Below are 20,788 nucleotides of genomic sequence, written 5' to 3' on the forward strand. Positions count from 1 at the left end.
TCAAAATCTTGGCGATGATGAACGGCCCTTCCCAGGGAGGAGTAAGCTTGTGGCGCCCTCGGGCGTCCTGCCGCAGCCGAAGTACCAAGTCTCCCACCTGGAAGCCTCGGGGTCGAACCCCTCGGGCGTGGTAGCATCGCAGAGACTGCTAATACCGCACCGAGTGTAGTAAGGCCACGTCCCGAGCCTCTTCGAGCTGGTCTAGTGAGTCTTCTCGGCTGGTCTGGTTGCTTCGGTCATTGTACGCCTTTGTCCTCGGGGAACCGTATTCTAAGTCTGTGGGCAAGATAGCCTCGGCCCCATAGACTAGAAAGAACGACGAGAAACCCGTGGCTCGGCTCGGCGTCGTCCTCAGACTCCAGACCACCGAGGGTAGCTCTTTCATCCACCGCTTGCCGAACTTGTTGAGGTCGTTGTAGATTCTCAGTTTAAGTCCCTGCAGAATCATACTGTTGGCACACTCCACCTGCCCATTCGTCATGGGGTGAGCTACGGTGGCCCAGTCCACACGGATGTGGTGGTCCTCGCAGAAGTCTAGGAACTTCTTCCCAGTGAACTATGTGCCATTGTCGGTGATGATGGAGTTCCGGACCCCGAAGCGATGGATGATGTTGGTGAAGAACGCCACTACCTGCTCGGACCTAATGCTGGTTAGGGGTCAGACCTCGATCCACTTGGAGAATTTGTCGATGGCGACCAGCAGGTGCGAGAAGCCCTCGGGTGCCTTCTGCAAGGGACCGACGAGGTCCAGTCCCCACACAACAAACAACCAAGTGATGGGTATTGTCTGCAGGGCCTGAGCGGGCAGGTGCGTCTGTCTTGCATAGAATTGACACCCTTGGCAAGAGCATACAATCCTAGTGGCGTCGGCCACTGCGGTCGGCCAGTAGAAACCTTGTTGGAAGGCGTTTCCCACGAGGGCTCGAGGTGCTGCATGGTGACCACAAGCCCTCGAGTGTATTTCTTGCAATAGCTCCTGTCCATCGGCGATAGATATGCATCGTTGGAGGATGCCTGAGGGGCTGCGGTGGTAGAGCTCCTTTTCATCACCTAGTAAGACAAACGACTTGGCGCGCCGCGCCAGTCGCCGAGCTTCGGCCTTATCGAGGGGTAGCTCTCCTCGGAGGAGATATTCCAGGTACGGGGTCTGCCAGTTCAGGTTAGGTGTGACCCCATTCCGCTCTCCCTCGACGCGTAGGGCCTCACCCTCGGCGACCGAGGATACCTCGGGCTCGGGCGTGTCGTCGATCTTGACGGAGGGGTGATGTATACCTCTGGAGAAAACGTCAGGGGGAACCGTTGTCTGCCCTGAGGCTATTTTCGCTAGCTCATCCACAGTCTCGTTGTACCGTCGAGCAATGTGGTTGAGCTCCAGCCCGTAGAACTTGTCTTCCAGGCGTCGAACTTCGTCGCAGTAGGCCTCCATCTTCCGGTCGCGGCAGTGGGAGTTCTTCATGACTTGGTCAATGACAAGCTGCGAGTCGCCACGAGCGTCGAGGCGTCGAACCCCTAGCTCGATGGCGATGTGCAACCCATTAACCAGAGCCTCGTACTCGGCCACGTTGTTTGACGCCGGGAAATGGAGGCGCAGCACGTAGCGGAGATGTTTTCCGAGGGGTGAGATGAAGAGCAGCCCAGCACCTGCTCCCGTTTTCATCAGCGACCCATCGAAGTACATGGTCCAAAGTTCTGGTTGGATCGAAGCTGTTGGTAATTGGGTGTCGACCCATTCAGCCACGAAGTCCGCCAAGACTTGAGACTTTATGGCCTTCCGAGGAGCGAACGAGATAGTCTCGCCCATGAGTTCCACTGCCCACTTTGCTATCCTACCCGAGGCCTCTCGACACTGGATGATCTCCCCTAGGGGGAAGGATGACACCACAGTCACCGGATGAGACTCGAAGTAGTGTCGCAACTTTCGCCGCGTCAGAATTACTGCATACAGTAGCTTCTGAATTTGCGGGTAGCGGATCTTGGTCTCGGATAGCACTTCACTGATGAAGTAAACCAGCCTCTGGACGAGTAGTGCATGCCCTTCTTCTCGTCTCTCGACTATGATCGCGGCGCTGACCACCTGAGTGGTTGCGGCTATGTAGATCAAGAGGGCTTCTCCCGCAACGGGGGGCACCAAGATGGGTGCATTTGTAAGGAGTGCCTTTAAGTTTCCGAGGGCTTCCTCGGCCTCGGGGGTCCAAGTGAAGCGCCCGACCTTCCTTAAGAGGCGGTACAAGGGTAGGCCTCTTTCGCCGAGGCGTGAGATGAAGCGGCTCAGAGCCGCTAGGCATCCCATGACCCTTTGTACTCCTTTCAAATCTTTGATAGGCCCCATGTTGGTGATGGTCGTGATTTTCTCCGGGTTGGCCTCGATGCCCCGCTCGGAGACGATGAACCCCAGAAGCATGCCTCGGGGGACTCCGAAGACACACTTCTCGGGATTGAGCTTCACGCCTGTAACACCCTGAATTTGGGGGTATAAAATTTCTTTTCTAATATCCATTAAATTCAGGTGTTACTCTTTCTTTTCTTTGTTTTCCTTCTCCTTTTTCTAAAAAAATGGAGAATTATTTTGTTTTATATCGGTATAGGCCTAATAAAATAAAAAACCCTAAAAGAGTCCTTGATTGTTTCATAGCATGTTGAGACATTTTTATGTTGAATCGTTGTGTTTGTGCATCCATTCAAACTCATTAAATATATTCTAATTTTGGATTTCAAAAACTACATTTAAATTCGAATGGGAAAACTAAAAGAAAGAAAAACAAAAGGAAGAGGGGCCTCCCGCATCCGCGCGGCCCACAACCCCCCTCTCCCTGCGGCCTGCTCGGCCCAGCGCCCCTCCCCAGCCCATCGCGCGCGCGCAGCCCACCCCTGCCCAGGCCGCCAGCCGAGGCCCAGCTCCTCGCCGGCCCACCCTGCAGCGCGCAGCCCACCTTCCAAACCCTAGCGCGCCAGCCGCGGCCCAGCAGCGCGCGGGCGCGTTCTTCCCCAGCCGCTGCCTGCGCGCGCACCAGCACACGCTCGTCCCTGCCGCCGCCGCTCGCCCAGCCGTGTTGCGCGCCTCGCGCGCTTGCCCAGCCGCCTGCACAACCGCTCTCCCAGCCGCCGCCACCTAGGGCCCACACGCAAGGGCATCGACTTCAACTTCCCCGCACATTCCTCGGTCGAATGGAGCTGAACAACATCGTGGGTGCGCCTGGATCGGTAACCGACCCCACGATCTCGTGCGCCGATTGCTGGGAGCTTTATTCTACTGAAAAACCTGCTCCACGCCTCAGAAAAGAGTTATAGCCAAGCCTCAGTTCGAACGGTTCGTGACTTCTTGCGTTCAAGCTCGCCACGGTGAGAAGACCCCTCCGGTGAGTCGTCTTCTATCTTCCTTTCGTACCCCATCGTGCTATCGTTGCCATCCATGAAATCTCGCACCGCAGTTCGCAACCTTATCTCGCTGTGCGCCACCCGCAGCCACGACATCATCCTTCGGCGAGCAGCCTCAGCCGTGGTGGTCGGACCCCCCTTGGTGTGCCCCTATAGCCCCTGTAGCACCCCTTCTTCTCCCTTGTCAGACTTCAGCCGTCCCTATGTCACCAGTGCGCAGCGGCGACCCATGCTCGGGTGTTGGGCTCGTCGCGTCGTCACAAGTCCGTCTTCTAAACGGCGTGCGCAGGAGCCACGTCTGCGTGCCCTCTCCCTCGAGGCTCGCCATCGCGGTTGTTCGGCTCGGCTCGGTCGAATGTGTCGCATGCCCCAGTGTGCCTTGCTTCCGTGTGTGAGGGGTAGGCAGAGAGGAAGGGGGCACGTTTTGTGAAAAAGACCCCAAAGAATCACGAAAATAACTTAGTTTTTCAGAGTCTTGGCAATCTCGTCTGCTAGCCCCCGGAGTCTACGATTAATTGTGGATAGGCCCTAGTCTGCTAAATTGAACATGTATTTCATGTTATTAATTTGTTTCGGTTTGTTCTAGGCACGATAGTTCCGTAATAATATCAGTTGTATGTTAATAATATAGCTTGTCACAATGTATGTTTTCGCTAATTATTTAATTACTGGTTGATCCAATAATTATTAAAATAGTGATCTAGCGAAGACTAGTTTATAATTTGGAGTTACTCTTTGTAAACATAAGCGAGTGTAACTAGGCCACCTCGATTGTTTTATATTCATTAGATATAAATGTTTCGTCAAGCTAGTAGTTCTTGTGAGGCGCACGTGCGGTTTCGTGTGTCATCATGTGCCATTTTGCTGACGCTAGTTATTCAATATATATGTTGCGTTGCGAGTTCGTCTTGACTCGTTTCAGTCGTAGCGATTCCGTAATAACCTCGACTACATGTTAGTACTATTATTTGGTCACAACACATGTTTTCTTAAATTAGGTAGTTAATCCAAGGTTTATTTGAACGACATATAAAATTAAGATATAGTTTTAATGGTGATTTTATAGATACAAATTAATGTGGTTAGCGCCGACTCAGATGTTTTCAACTAATATTTGTTTAATGTAAACGTGACGTCTGTTTAGCTTTTCTCGCGTGTCGCGCACGTCGTTTGCGCGCTATCGCGCTGCTAGCATGTTGTCGCGTACGTGTTCGCGTGTCATTCACGCGCTGTTTGCGTGTCGTCGTCATTCCTTCACGCGTTCGTTCCGCGCGTCTGATTCGCGTGTCGATCACGTGTGTCGCGCGGGGTCTACGCGTGATAATAAATTGTTTTCACTTATAAACACTCGTGTTAATAAGGTTAATTCGTCAGGTCATATATTTTAGGTAATTAACTTAAGGTTCGCTCGACTAATATCTATTAGATTAATATTCTAAATTAGATTAAATGTGTGGTGTTCAACTTGGGCTTTTATAATAAATATTAACATGACTAATATTAACCTAACTACTTTCTATTTATTTAACATTTGTTTAGTGTAAATGTGTTACCTATTTAGTTTTCTCACCCGTCGCGCGTGCTGTTTTGCACGTGGTGGCGTGCTGGTTGGCGCGTCGTTCGCGCTCGTCGCGCGCGCTGTTTCGTGTGCCGTCAGTGTATTGTGTCGCGCGTGTCTGCGCGTTGTTTGCACGATGTCGTGATGTTTCACGCGTAATAAATTCATCTCGCTTAGAATCTCTTGTTTTAATTAAATTATTTAATGAACTGACAAGTGTTAGTATAGCATATTAATCGAACTAAATGATAGATATTATTTATATTTGATAATGTTGAATTAAATATTTTACTTAATATTTATTTAGTGTAAACGTGATATCTTCCAGACTGACGCTTCGAGATCGACATTTCTTTTTCCTCGCGTGACCGTAGTAACGTGCTCTATTTCGTTTTGCATGTTTTATTATGTTTGTATTTGTATGGTGTAATGTTCTTATACATATATATGTGTTTATTTGTTGGTGCCTGTTTGTATTCGTTGTGCGTCGCGGATAGATTGCGATCCATCTCCAAGCTTCAAGGGATCGAAGATCAAGCGTTGGCGACCAAGTGATATAGCTCTTCGAGTTCTACGAGATTGAAGACCCTGAGCATCTGTTTGGTGAAGGCAAGTGTCCTCTGACCCATTATGTCCTATTTACTGTATAATTCACTGTCCCGCATACTATGAACAACCTAAGGATTTACTAGCTTTCTATTTACCTTGTCCTTGATTTACCTTTTGGGTTACTATGGTTAGCTTCATGCTAGCGCTTTACTTTAATCAATGAACATGATGAGATACAATGATGATACTATGATTTTACTCTGGATATGATGATATACTTGTGGCATTTAGGGGACTCGAGCGGTTTCTCGAGTGCCTCTCCGTAAGGACCTGTTCGTTGAGAGACCACCCGGGATAACAGTGCAACCATGAGGGTGAAATGGGGCGCCCTTAGCTAATTAATTAGAGGAACTAGAGGTGTAGTTGCTTCGCCGTCGTGCCGTCAATGGGGTCCAGGCACAGTGCTTGCTCTGCCGAGGCTGGGTGCCGAGGTTCTTTCGTTTTGCTTTTGTTAGTCACCCTCCTGCGGGAAGAGGTACTGTGTTTATCAAACTGGAGAAACCTAACGGGCGGCTATGACCTCTAGGGAATCTTTGTAAAGGCTACGTAGTGATACCCTGCCGGACCACCTAGGAAGTGATCAATAGGGAGTCATGATCCCCGGGCAAAATGGGAATCACGGCTCATGGGTAAAGTGTGCGACCTCTGCAGAGGGAAGGAAACTGATATATCAGCCGTGCTCACGGTTATGAGCGGCCTTGGGATCCTCTTTGATTAGAGATACTTGATCAGAGATGGTTGGTTTACAGATGATGATGATGATGATGATGATGGTTATGACTATGGTAATGGTAAGTGGTATTCTTTCCGTTTAGAAAGGGTACTTTGGGTTAATAACTTGGGTTAATGTTAAAACCTGGCTCTCAATGAGTAATAATAACCTGATCAACTAAAAGCAACTGCTTGACCTTAACCCCAAATAAAGCTCGTCCACTACAGCCAAACGGGACATTTGCTGAGTACGTTGATGTGTACTCACCCTTGCTTTCACAAAACACTAGGTTGCCTTTGGTGCAATCTATGCTCAGGTAAAGAAGAAGGCGTCGAGGCGAATCTCCAGGGGTTCCAGGATTTTGACGAGTTCGAGGATTAGGTTAGCGATCTCCCCCAGTCAGCTGCCTGTGGTGGGTTGTTTACGTTGGCTACGTTTCGATTCTGTGTACTTTGATTTATATTATGTAAATGGCTCTAGTCTGTAATATTATTACTTACTCTTTATTGTAATTCGAAGCATTGTGCTATGATGAGTCATTTATGTAATCGCCGTGTACGTGAATTACTGATCCTGGCACGTACATGGTTCGCATTCGGTTTACCTTCAAAACCGGGTGTGACAACGCCCTTTGCTCTCAGACACTTGAATGTCGTTTCAAGGTCGGAGAGGAGGTCGGAGGCTTTCCTCGTCTTGACAACAATGTCATCGACGTAAGCCTCGATCGTTCGGCCGATGTGCTCTCTGAACACGTGGTTCATGCACCTTTGGTATGTTGCACCTGCATTCCTCAAGCCAAATGGCATAGTAGTATAACAGTACATGCCAAAAGGTGTGATGAAAGAAGTCGCGAGCTGGTCGGACTCTTTCATCTTGATTTGGTGATAACCTGAATAGGCGTCGAGGAATGACAGGGTTTCGCACCCAGCAGTGGAGTCCACAATTTGATCGATGCGAGGCAGAGGGTAGGGAACCTTCGGACATGCCTTGTTTAGACCAGTGTAGTCTACGCACATCCTCCACTTCCCACCTTTCTTTTTCACAAGCACAGGGTTGGCTAACCATTCGGGATGGAATACCTCTTTGATGAACCCTGCGACCATCAGCTTGTGGATCTCCTCGCCTATGGCTCTGCGCTTTTCTTCGTCGAAACGGCGCAGAGGCTGCTTCACGGGTCAGGCACCAGCTTGGATGTCCAGTGAGTGCTCGGCGACATCCCTCGGTATGCCGGGCATGTCCGAGGGACTCCACGCAAAAACTTCGGCGTTTGCGCGGAGAAAGTCGACGAGCACTGCTTCCTATTTGGGGTCGAGCTCGGAGCCGATCCGGACTTGCTTGCAGGCGTCGTTGCTGGGGTCGAGAGGGACGGACTTAACCGCCTCAGCCGGTTCGAAGTTGCCGGCGTGGCGCTTCGCATCAGGCACCTCCCTGGAGAGGCACTCCAGGTCGGCGATGAGGGCCTCGGACTCGGCGAGGGCCTCAGCGTACTCCACGCACTCCACGTCGCATTCGTACGCGTGTCGGTACGTGGATCCGACAGTGATGACCCCGTTGGGGCCTGGCATCTTGAGCTTGAGGTACGTGTAGTTGGGGACGGCCATGAACTTGGCATAGCACGGTCTCCCCAGCACCGCGTGGTAGGTTCCTCGGAACCCGACCACCTCGAACGTGAGGGTTTCCTTTCGGAAGTTGGAGGGAGTTCCGAAGCAGATGGGCAAATCGAGTTGTCCAAGGGGCAGGACGCGCTTCCCGGGCATGATCCCGTGAAAGGGCGCCACACCAGCCCGGATTGTGGACAAATCGATCCCCAAGGGCCCGAGGGTCTCGGCGTAGATGATGTTGAGGCTGCTGCCTCCGTCCATGAGGACCTTGGTGAGCCTGGCGTTGCCGATGACGGGATCGACAACGAGCGAGTACTTTCCTGGGCTCAGTGAAAGGGAAATAGGCTTACACCTTTTCCTAAATTGATTTTGGTGGTTGAATTTCCCAACACAAATAATTGGACTAACTAGTTTGCTCTAGTCTATAAGTTTTACAGGTGCCAAAGGTTCACAACAAGCCAATAAAAAGACCAAAGATGGGTTCAAGTAAAGAGAGCTAAAGACATCCCAAATGGCACCCTGGTCTGGCGCACTGGATTGTCCGGTGTGCCACCGGACAGTGTCCGGTGCACCAGGGAACTCGAAGCTGAACTTGCCACCTTCGGGAAAATGGGAGGCCGCTCCGCTATAATTCACTGGACTGTCCGGTGTGCCAGCGGAGCAATGACTACTTCGCGCGCAACGGTCGACTGCAACCGCATTCAATGCGCTACAGTGCGCGCCAGAGTCAGAGCACACGCAGTTGGCGCACCGGATAGTCTACAGGACCTATCCGGTGCACCAGTGGACAGCCCAGAGGACCCACCTGTCAGAGCTCCAACGGTCAGAACCCAACGGCTGGCTGACGTGGCTGGCGCACCGGACAGTGTCCGGTGGCGCACCGGACTGTCCGGTGCGCCATGCGACAGCAGCCTTCCAACGGCCATTTTTTGGTGGTTGGGGCTATAAATACCCCAACCACCCCACATTCAATGGCATCCAAGTTTTCCACCTTCAACACATTACAAGAGCTATAACATTCAATTCTAGACACAACCAAAGAGATCAAATCCTCTCCCAAGTCTGGAATCACTCCAAATCAAATAGTGACTAGAGAGAGCGACATTTGTGTTTATTTGAGCTCTTGCGCTTGGAATGCTTCTTTTCTTTCTCATTCTTTCTTGTGATCAAACTCAATTGTAATCGAGGCAAGAGACACCAATTGTGTGGTGGTCCTTGTGGGAACTTTGTGTTCCGTTTGATTGAGAAGAGAAGCTCACTCGGTCTAAGTGACCGTTTGAGAGAGGGAAAGGGTTGAAAGAGACCCGGTCTTTGTGACCACCTCAACAGGGATTAGGTTTGCAAGAACCGAACCTCAGTAAAACAAATCATCGTGTCTCACTCTTTGTTTGCCCGCGATTTATTTTTCACCCTCTCTCTCGGACTCGTTTATATTTCTAACGCTAACCTGGCTTGTAGTTGTGCTTAAGTTTATAAATTTCAGATTCGCCCTATTCACCCCCCTCTAGGCGACTTTCACTCGGCACGCAGTCAGGGTGGTCGCCTTGGTCGAAGGTGATGGGCTTGTCAGACCAGTCTATGTAGACTGGTGCCGCCACATTTACCGAGCAGACCTCCCGGCGCTCCTGCTTGCGGTGTCGAGCCGAGGCGTTGGCCACTTGCCCACCGTAGATCATAAAACAGTCGTGGACCTCAGGGAACTCTGCCTTGTCGCCCTCCTTCTTGTCGTTGTCTTGGCCTTTGCCATCTCCCGCCGGTGGCCCGGCCTTATGGAAGTAGCGCCGAAGCATGACGCATTCCTCAAGGGTGTGCTTGACGGGACCCTGGTGATAGGGTCACGACTCCTTGAGCATCTTGTTGAACAGGTTGGCCCCTCCGGGAAGCTTCCGTGGGTTCCTGTGCTCGACAGCGACGACGAGATCCGCGTCAACGGCGTCGCGCTTTGCTTGCGCCTTCTTCTTGGCCTTCTTCTTCGTGCCTCGCTGGGCGGACGCCTCGGGGACGTCTTCCTGCTGGCGTCCCTGAGGCTGCTTGTCCTTCCAGAAGATGGCTTCGACCGCCTCCTGACCAGAGGCAAACTCGGTGGCGATGTCCATCAACTCGCTCGCCTTGGTGGGAGTCTTGCGGCCCAGTTTGCTCACCAGGTCGCGGCAAGTGGTGCCGGCGAGGAACGCCCCGATGACATCCGAGTCGATGATGTTGGGCAGCTCGGTGCGCTGCTTTGAAAACCGCCAGATGTACTCTTGCAGGGATTCCCCTGGCTGCTGGCGGCAGCTTCGGAGATCCCAGGGTGCACGTACGTGCCCTGGAAATTTCCAGCGAACGCCTTGACCAGGTCGTCCCAGCTGGAGATCTGCGCGGGAGGCAGATGCTCTAGCCAGGCCCGGGCGGCGTCGGAGAGGAACATGGGGAGGTTGCGGATGATGAGGTTGTCGTCATCTGTTCCACCCAGCTGGCAGGCCAGCCGGTAGTCCGCAAGCCACAACTCCGGCCTTGTTTCCCCCGAGTACTTGGCGATGGTAGTCGGGGCCCGGAACCGGGTCGTGAACGGCGCCCGTTGTATGGCCCGGCTGAAGGCTTGCAGACCTGGTGGTTCGGGCGAGGGGCTCTGATCCTCCTCGCTGTCGTAGCGTCCCCCACGCCTGGGGTGGTAGCCTCGGCGCACCTTCTCATCGAGGCGGGCTCGACGGTTGCAGCGGTGATGCTCGTTGCCAAGGCGATTCGGGGCCGCAGGCGTCGCGTCTCGCGTGCGCCCGGTGTGGACCGAGGCCTCCCGCACGAGTCGGGAAGTCGCTGCGCGATGCTCCGGGGGGTATCCTTGCCTTCGGGAGGCAGAGCTTTCAGCCCGTCGGACCGCGGCATCCTCCAGGAGATTCTTGAGTTCTCCCTGGATACGTCGCCCCTCGGTGGTGGATGGCTCCGGCATTGCTCGGAGCAGTATCGCCGCTGCAGCCAAATTCTGGCTGACCCCACTGGAGGCCGGGGGCAACCTTGCCCTAGCATCGTCAGCGATACGACGCTGGACGTCCCGGGCCTGATGACGCGCTTCTCCGGCGAGTGCTCGGCCTGCCCACTCCTGCTCGACGTTTTGCCGGAGCTGCACAAGTTGCCCTGCTTCCTCATCGAGCTTGGCCTGCATCTCGCGGATTTGCTCGAGCTGTGTGTCCTGACCCCCCGTAGGGACTGGGACCACAGCTAGCTCCCGCAGGATGTCAACGCGAGGCGCAGGCCCAGGGGGATCGTCATCCTCCGGCATACCGAGGTGGTTGCCTTCGTCGTGACCCCTTAGATCGACGTGGAAACATTCGCGACTTGGGCCACAACCCTCGTCGTCAAGGCTGTGGCCATCATCGGAGCAATCGGAGAGGCAGTAGTCACATGCGGTCATGAGGTCTCGCATGGCACTAGGATCGCGGAGGCCGAAGAAATCCCAACCGGAGTCGGGACCGTCCTCTTCCTCGGAACCCGGGGGCCCGTAGGTTGAGACGGCCGTCAGTCGGTCCCAAGATGACCACATATGATACTCCGGAAGGTTAGGGTATGCCTTTACGAAAGCGCTCACCAAAGCGGGGTCGCTTGGTGGATCGAAGCTGAATCTAAAAGGCACAGGGTGGAAAACGGATGGTACCTCTTGATCGATGGACGGTGACGAAGTCGCGTCGGGGACGGACTGCACCGTTATCTCAGGTACGAGGCTAACGCCCAACAAGCCCTTCGCGAGTGTGCTGGCGTCATCTGTCCGCTTGGGGTTGGCACGTTGCGGGGAAACGACATCTGTCATTGTCTCAGGCGCGAGGACAATGCCCGACATGTCCCCCGCTGGGGCGTCGGTGTCGTCGACTCGCTCGACAGCCGACGAGGCGCCGCCTCCTGCCTGGCCACGGTTGCCCCGTCTCCTCCTTCTGCGACGAGGAGGGTGGCAGGACAAACCCGGATGCTGCTCCTCCGCCACGGGGGGAATACGTCGTCGAGTTCGCCGCCGCCAGGCGAGCTGACGTCCGTCGTTGTTGCTGTCGCACTGCGGGGGGGGGGGGGAGAGGAGTACCATGTCGTAGCTGCCGTCGAGGGACATGAACTCGAGACTCCCGAAGCGGAGCAGCGTCCCGGGCTGAAGAGGTTGCTGAAGACTACCCATCTGGAACTCAACGGGAAGTTGTTCGTTAACACGTAGCAGGCCCCTACCTGGCGCGTCAACTGTCGGCGTTTCGACCCCAGGGGGTCCCTGGACCGACGAGTAAATTTGTCGCTGCATGTCCCAGCCCAGATGGGTTGGCGCGAGATGGAACATAAGGGGGAAAACGCGGCTCGTGTTATCCCGCGCCAGGGGGATGAGCTCGTAGTAGGGGTTACAAGCGTTCGCGAGAGAGAGAGAGAGTGAGCCTGTTCGTCAGCTCGTTCTCCCGCGCGACCCTCCTCCTTCTCGCATGAAGGCCCTGGACCTCCCTTTTATAGATGCAAGGAGAGGGTCCAGATGTACAATGGGGGGTGTAGCTATGCGCTAAAGTGTCTGGCAGCGAGGTGCCTGAGCTCTGTGTACATGCCAACGTGGCTGTCGGAGTGGTGCTAGAGCCCATGTACGCGGTAACGTGGCCGTCAGAGAAGTGCCTGAGCCCTGTAGAAGCACAACTGTCGGTGCTGCTGGGATCTTGCTGACGTCTCCTTGCTTCCGTTGGGGGCTGAGAACCACCATCGTCATGGACGCACGCGGGGAGCCATCATTACTTGTTACCGGGGCGAGCCAGATGGGATGCCGGTCTTGTTTCCCCGTAGCCTGAGCTAGCTAGGGGTAGGGTAATGATGTATCCCCTGTGGCGCGGTCAGTCCGAGCCCAAGGTCGGGCGAGGCGGAGACTTCTCCTGAGGCCGAGGCCGGGGTCGGGCGAGGACGCGATTCCTCCCGAGGCCGAGGTTGAGGCCGAGCCCTGGGGTCGGGCGAGGCGGAGACCACCTTCCGAGGTCGAGGTTGAGGCCGAGCCCTAGGGTCGGGCGAGGCGGAGACCTCCTTCCGAGGCCGAGGCCTAAGGTCGGGCGAGGCGAAGCTCCCTATTGTGCCCGAGGCTGAACTTGGTTGTTGTCAGCCTCACCCTGGTGGGTGGCACAACAGTCGGAGCGGGGCGAGCGGCGCTGTTTTCCTGTCAGGTCAGTCAGCTAAAGGGTGAAGTGACTGCGGTCACTTCGACCTTGCCGACTGAGGCATGTGTGTCAGGATAAGGTGTCAGGCGATCCTTGCATTGAATGCGCCTGCGATACGGTCGGTTGGAGAGGCGATTTGGCCAAGGTTGCTTCTTGACGAAGCCTACTCGAGTTGGGCCTCGGGCGTGCCGAGGGTGCGCCCACTGCGTGAGGAGGCCCTCGGGCGAGACGTAACTTCGTCCGGGACTATAGTTCCCGTCCAAGGCTGGGCTCGGGTGAGGCGAGATCGCGCCCCTTGGGTAGACGAAGCCTTGACCTGAATCGCGCCCATCAGTCTCTGCAGCTTGCGCTGATGGTGGTTACCAGCCGTGTTTAGGAGTGTTGGGGGTACCCCTAATTACGGTACCCGACAAACATGTTATATATATGTGGTGTCTATAGCCTATAACTTAAACTAATGATTGATGAATTATGTCTATATGTTAAATTAATTTATGTGAATATAATTGTGGATTAAACTGATGAACATGTGTGAATTATGAATTGATGAGTTGTGTTAATTTGATGTTACATTGATGTGGTATGTGAAAGTATGAGTATAATTATTATTTTTATTATTAAATTAGTTTGAAAATAACTAGAAATTGATTATTATTATATACATATTGTTTTTCTGCTCTCGCGAGCTAAACAAGTCAGCTCGAGCTCGTAAACGAGACGAGCCGAGATAACTCTGTGGCTCGTTAGTTTAACAAGCCGAGTCAAGCCAGCTCTAGCTTAACGAGACATCTCTAACTCGGACGAGCCGAGCCGAGTTGGCTCGATATCTAGCCCTAAGCACAAGTCAGAAAACGACGCTAACGGCTGCGTCCAGAGCGCACGTGCCCGTGTGGTCGTGTGTCGTAGGCCATCTCCAACAGGTCGTGTAAATAATTGTGCAAAGTATTATTTTACAGTGTAGATTGCAAAGTTTATAGAGTAGAGTTTAAAATGAAGAGAGAGATAGGGCCATAGGGAGTGCTGGAGATAGTCTAAGCCAAATGCACTAGAAAATGCAGGATAGCCCTGTATATCTGCAGAATTTGCAAGATGTTATCATTTGGTGGACCTTTGGTGTTGTTACTTGTTTGCAAAATGCACTGAGTATGAGACTAGGTGGGCTTAAAACAACTCCAAAAATGACCATCGAAATATAATCTCTTTTTTATTTAAGGGCTCTTGTTTATTTTTAGAAATTTGTTTTTTGCGTCTAGTTCTTAGGAGTCCTCAAATATAGTGAGAAGTGAGGTGAGCCAATGAGAAATAAGGGAAGAGAAATATGTTATCCTATGCTTGGATTGTTGGGTAGGAAATGAGAATGGATAAGGGTAGGAAAATGGTGTGGTCCTTCCAATCCTTGAGCCGTGGTGGAGAGTGTGGGTTAGGTTGTAGAAGCCACTATATAGCATTGTTCGGTATATTTAGGGGAGATTCTTTCCCCACTTCCTCCGGCAACATCCTTTAAATAGATCTCTAAATATTCTATATGCAGTTTAATATTTTAGACCACATATTTAGGAAAACTAAAACAAGTACAAAATATTTGAAAGTATGACAAATGTGATCTAAAAAATAAAAGTAAAACATGTCTTTAATATAGGTATTTATGTATAGAGGACGAGGTATAGAGGACCCGGCTAGAGAGAAAGGATACATAGAGGAGTGAATCTTTTAGAGGAGACTGTAAAGAACAAATATAAAGGATGGATATAGAAGACGCTAATGGAGATAGACTTATAGCTAGGAAATAAGGAGAGTAGGCAAAATGTCCCTCATCTTCGGAGCCGCAAGTGTCAACAGTCCTTATGTTGGACCTGCACGTCGCATGTAAAACTAGAGCCGCACCTCACCTTACAGCGCGCGGGAGATGTTGTAGCTAGTTGTGCTTGCCTTGATCGTCATTGGAGCCCGCCGATGTGGGGGATAGATATCCCTAGGTCATTATGGCATTGTTATGCTTCGTGGGCCATCTACATGGACCCCAATGGCATGATCGTAAGGTGACCTCAGTCGGGTACAACCGAAGACGACTCAAGGAGATGCACACGTGAGCATGAAGGTTCCCAAGGTCGTGCTCTACGCATGTAGCGTACGTGTGGGCTTCACAAAGACCAACTGACCTCTGGTAGATGGGGCACACTTCTAGCGAAAAGTCAGATGATAAGGGTCGTGCTCTAGGATAGTGCAGGGGATCTCTCTTAAGTCGGGACCCCTACGAAAATAGCAGACACACACACACCGCGAGCATCTCCATCCTCTATAATCCTCAACCTCTAGGCAATACATCAACCAGAAACTCACAGGACATGGGGTATTACACATCTAGGCGGACCAAATCTATAAAATTCATCGTGTTCCGTCGTGCCCTGCACAAACCATCAAGCTGTGATCGACTTCGCCGTCCTTCTAAAAGCACTATGTGGTATATCCCGTAGTGCGCCATCGGTACAAAACCCTGATAGCTAGCACGCTAGGTAGGGGGTGCGAGTCGATCCACAACAGCTCCATATCTGTTGTCATTGTCTTCAACTTCGCCACTGCGGAGGTCTTCCACTTCGGAACCCTCTCCTGCGTCGCCTACCGAGAGGGCGCTTCGCACCATATAGCGGATGTGGAGCAAGACGCTCTGAGGTCTAGCATCATTGCCTCAACGAAGAAGAGGTCATCGACGAGATCTGGGACAGCCCCGGTGACGGTCGCGACTAAACCCCGGTTAGTTGCGGCTTGACCCATGCTGGCATGTCCCTGGACCCAGTGGCCCTGACTTACCCATGCACTACGTTAGGCCGCCCATGTGCTGGCTAGGTGCATGGACGCTTCAGTGTAACACCCTGTCCACTCTCGGACAAGAGGTACTTACTCCTTGTAGCCCTCTAGGACCATAGACCATCCCCACGGACCAACATGAGTCTTTTGTGCACACTTTGTCCTCACTCATGTGCACCCGAGAAAACTTCTCGGTCGGTCACCCATCCCAAGATTGCTCCGGGCCAAGCACGCTTAACCCAGAGGTTCTTTGGTATAGGCTTCCGAAAAAGAAGATGCACCTTTTTGGTATGAGTTTTCTATTAATCCTACTAAGCTTTGTGTCAGGAACTCAGGATATCACAATCCACCCCCTTAGAAGACCGACATCCTCGTCGGTCAACCCCAAGCCAAGAACCTCCCCTCTTGGCCACGTCGGTGTGTCTAGTGTCATCATATGGCATGCCATGTGACCACTCTAGTCCCTCATGCGCCATGCATCATATACCTAAACCCCTAACCCACACATGCCTATGAAACCGTGAGGGTCGGCTCTGATACTTACTCCTGGACAGGCGATACTTACTCCTGGCGACCCACTAGGACCATAGACCATCCCTACGGACCAACATGAGTCTTTTGTGCGCACTTTGTCCTCGCTCATGTGCACCCGGGAAAACTCTTCGGTCGGTCACCCATCCCAAGATTGCTCCGGGCCAAGCACGCTTAACTCACAGGTTCTTTCAAGATAGGCTTCTGAAAAAGAAGATGCACCTTGTTGGTATGAGTTTTCTATTAATCTTATGAAGCCTTGGGCCGGGATATCACATTCAGCGCCTCCGCCTCGGCCGACGCTACAACTGCCACCACCTCGTCGACCGGGGTCTGGACCCGGATCAGTTAGAAGAAGAATGGGACCAAAGTCCCTGCTACTCTCATGGCCAGCAAAGCGCGACCAACTACCACCATGATCACACGACCCCAGGGTGCGGTAGCTACGCCCACGACGCCAGAACTTCTGCTCTACTACCCAAATGTTATTTGCATCAACCTGGTAGAGGAGAACAACCCTATCTTTGACGATAAACCAACCATGCATGGGGGAGGAGCCCTCACAACGTGAGGCATGTTGCCGGCACAACCACCGCCTCAACATCCGATATCACCATGTTGTCAGGGAACTAGACCCGACTCAACCTATTTCTCGGGACAAGATGTCCGAGGTTGGTGAGAGCACAATACGGTGGAGCTACCGATAGGTTGGATGAGTACTTCCACATGGGCGAGAGCATAATACTTAAGTTATTGAGTGAGTTCACCTGCACTATAGTCACTGTCTATGGGCCCACATACCTACGAGCACCCAATGATGAGGACATAGCAGACCTACTAGCTAGCCTGATCATGAAAGGAAAATCTGCCCTTGGGTCATTTCTAGTTGTTTTGGTGATTAACTATCCAACACACCACTTTCGATTAACACTCTTTGTATGAGCATAAGCACAGGTGTAGAAGAAAACAAATTAAAGATATCAAGTCCAAACATATATGGACCTAAGTATGCAACTTTGTGTAAAATGGTATAAGTGTGATGTTTGCACTTTTAAATATGTTGCATAGATCCTTTACAATGTTTCTAGTACTTGTGTTTGGGCTCTAACACATTTTATAGAGAAAAACAATTTTTGGGATTAAGTTTGCACATATTGCAAATCCTTGTATAAAGGTTAGAAAAAGGTATGATTCTATCACTTGGTTAATTGTTTTTGTTGCTAACTATGTTTGTCTAAGTGACAGGGATCATCTCAAAAAGTGTTAAGAATAAGTCTAGCCAAACATGGGCTGGTCTGGGTAGTGGCGGACAGTCCGGTGCCACCCATCGGATAGTTCAGGGCCTATACAGCTCAGCTGAGCCTCAGCCGCTGCTTAGCCTCATTGGCTAAAATTCATCAGACAGTCCAGACACAGCGCCGGACAGTATGGTGTGATGGGGCAGGCAATGGCTAGGTGGTGCCACATCAGTGAAGTTAACGATCGGATGGGTCACCAGACAATCTGGTGCGCATCCGAGAAGGAAAGTGGCCAATCACCAATTTTGTGACTGTTGCACAGGAGTTGTCTAGTGTGCACCGGACAGTCTGATGCACCCACAGACAGAGGAAGGTTGGGATCTTCCAAATGAAGCTCCAGCAGCTCCTAGGCCCCCTGGGGCTATAAAAGGAACTCCTAGGTGCCATGGAGCAGTACACCAAGTATTCTAAGAACACTTTACAACTCAGAGACTTTGTGACCATGCCTTCTAGTTTTTGAGATAGATTTGAGTGTGTTTCTGAGCTGTCACTCTATCTTTGTGTTCTTGCGCTCTCTTCTTTGCTTTTGTATGTGTTGTTGTTGTTGTTGTGTTGTGCTCTTGTGTGTGTGTTCTTACTCCCCCCTTACTCTAGTTTTGATTGTGATCATCTTGTATGAGGCATGAGAGACTCCAACTTGTGGATATTCCTCACAAACGGGATATAGTGATATAAGGAAGAACTGTGGTACTCAAGGTTGATCTTTGAATCACTTGAGAGCGGTTGAGTGCAACCCTCGTCCATTGGAATGCCACCACATGGAGTAGCCAAGCATATTACGCTTGACCGAACCACAATATAAAAATTGACGTGTCTCTTGTCTTGTCTACTTTATTGCAATTTTTATCTCTTCCAAGTTCCAAAATTCTCACTTGTGATATTGCTTTAAGTCTAAATTATATCTTGATAGAGCAATCAAGTGAAAGGAACTTCTCTATTTCTCTCTACTCTCAAACTTGGTTTTATTTACTCTAATTCATATTTTAAACCAAGTTTGTGTTGTTTGAAGCAAGTTTTACAAGATCACCTATTCACCCCCTATAGGTGCTCTCAATTGGTATCAGAGTCGTTCTATTCATCAAGGGACTAACCATATGAAGAGATGGATTCTAAAGGGAAGGCGAAGGTGATCAAGGAGAAGGAGATCCCCACCGGTGAGACACCCAAGGGAGAAGAGACTGTCGACTCTAGGTCCGGCAAAAAGGATGGCAAGAAGAGAAAGCGCATCAAGAAGATAGTGTACTACGACAGTGACTCCTCATCTTCCTCACAAAAGGACAACGACGGGTCCTCCTCCATCAAAAAGACGATCAAGAAAAAACTATTCTAAGACCTCTTTTAATTATTCTCGGATACCTTATAATGCCAATGCTTATTTATTATCTATTCCTTTTGGCAAACATCCTCGATTTGATGGGGAGGATTATTCTTGGTGGAGTCATAAAATGAAGAATAATTTATTTTCTCTTCATCATAACATCTAGGACATAGTTGAAAACGGAATGCAACATGTAGATAGTGATGATGAAAATTACAATGTTATTCACATGCAAAAAATGATTTACAAGAATACCTAAGCCACTACGGTGCTTTTAGCTTCTTTATGCAGGGATGAGTACAACAAGGTTAGTGGCTTGGACAACACCAAGGAAATATGGGACACCCTCAAAATCTTTCACGAGGGGAACGACATCACCATGATCACCAAAATGGAGTTGGTGGAAGGCAAGCTGGGGAGATTCACCACTAAGAAAGGGGAAGAGACAACTGAAACGTACAACAGGCTCAAGACCCTTGTGAACAAGATCCAAAGCTATGGGAGTACAAGATGGACAGATCATGACGTCGTGCGACTAATGCTAAGGTCATTTACTGTTATTAATTCTAATCTTGTAAACCTTATTCGTGAGAACCCCAAGTACACCAAAATGTCATCCTAAGAAATTTTTGGAAAATTGTGAGCGGGCGCATGATGACAAAGGAGGTGAGGTACGTCGATGACATCGACAACGGACCTCTTCCTCAACACTAGCTACAACCCGTTGCTCTTAAAGCGACGACTGACAATCTTTGGCAAAGCATCAACCTTCGTCATGCCGCCGAAGAAGATAACAGCGCCAGGGGCTGCACTGCAGCCACTGGACACAAACCAGGAGACTCTCTCTCCGAGAGGCTAGAAGCCAAAACAGAAAGGCTACCAGTCCAACACTTTAGGAGAAGGAGTTGGACCAAGAGATCAGGGATCTAGAAATCATTCACCAGCAGGTGAAAAGGAAAAAAAGAGAAGATGGCCCGGCTGGCCGACCTTCAGAAGAAGATCGATGAAGTTGCTGAGGAAGTGCGTCATCTTACCCAAGACGACCATGACCGAAGGCCCCAACATAGGGAGCTTCGTCAAGAGGGCTCATTCAATGAAGATGAATGGTATGACGATTTCAATCTTGGTAGCTTTACTTTTGATGATGCTTCTCCCCTGGCTGCAGAGTTGCAGACTATCCCATGGCCACAATCCTACAAGCCACCTTAGCTACCCATGTACGATGGGCACTCGGACCCAAAGCAATTCCTGATGAGCTACGAAGCAACAATATCCTCATATGGAGGCAACACAGCTGTCATGGCAAAGTCCTTCGTCATGGTAGTGCGAAATGTGGCCTAGACATGGTACTCTTCTCTTCGGCCATGGACAATCACATCATGGCAGAAGCTCAAGGACATGCTGGTAACCAGTTTTCAAGGCTTTCAGACGAAGCCAGTCACAGCTCAGGCCTTGTTCCAGTGCACACAAGACCAGGAGGAATACCTTCAGGCGTATGTCCGAAGGTTCTTGCGACTGAGAGCACAAGCGCCCACGGTGCCCAATGAAATTGTCATTGAGGCCATGATCAAGGGTCTTTGGCCAGGACCTATGGCCCAATACTTTGCTAGGAAACCCCCCAGACTCTGGAGAAGATGCTACAGAAAATGGATGAGTACATCCGGGCTGATAATGACTTTCGACAAAGAAGGGAGGAAGCTTACAGATTTTCTGAGATGACTAGGGGCTTCGGAGGGAGAATCCACCCTAGGCATGTCAGATCAATCCATAGCTCCAGTCAAAATAATGACAAAGGAAGCCAGCTTCAGAGGACCCAACACACCTCACAGTCTTCGGGACAGCAGCAAAC

Source organism: Zea mays, chromosome 5 (assembly GCF_902167145.1).
Source record: "Zea mays cultivar B73 chromosome 5, Zm-B73-REFERENCE-NAM-5.0, whole genome shotgun sequence".
Classification (NCBI taxonomy): Eukaryota; Viridiplantae; Streptophyta; class Magnoliopsida; order Poales; family Poaceae; genus Zea; species Zea mays.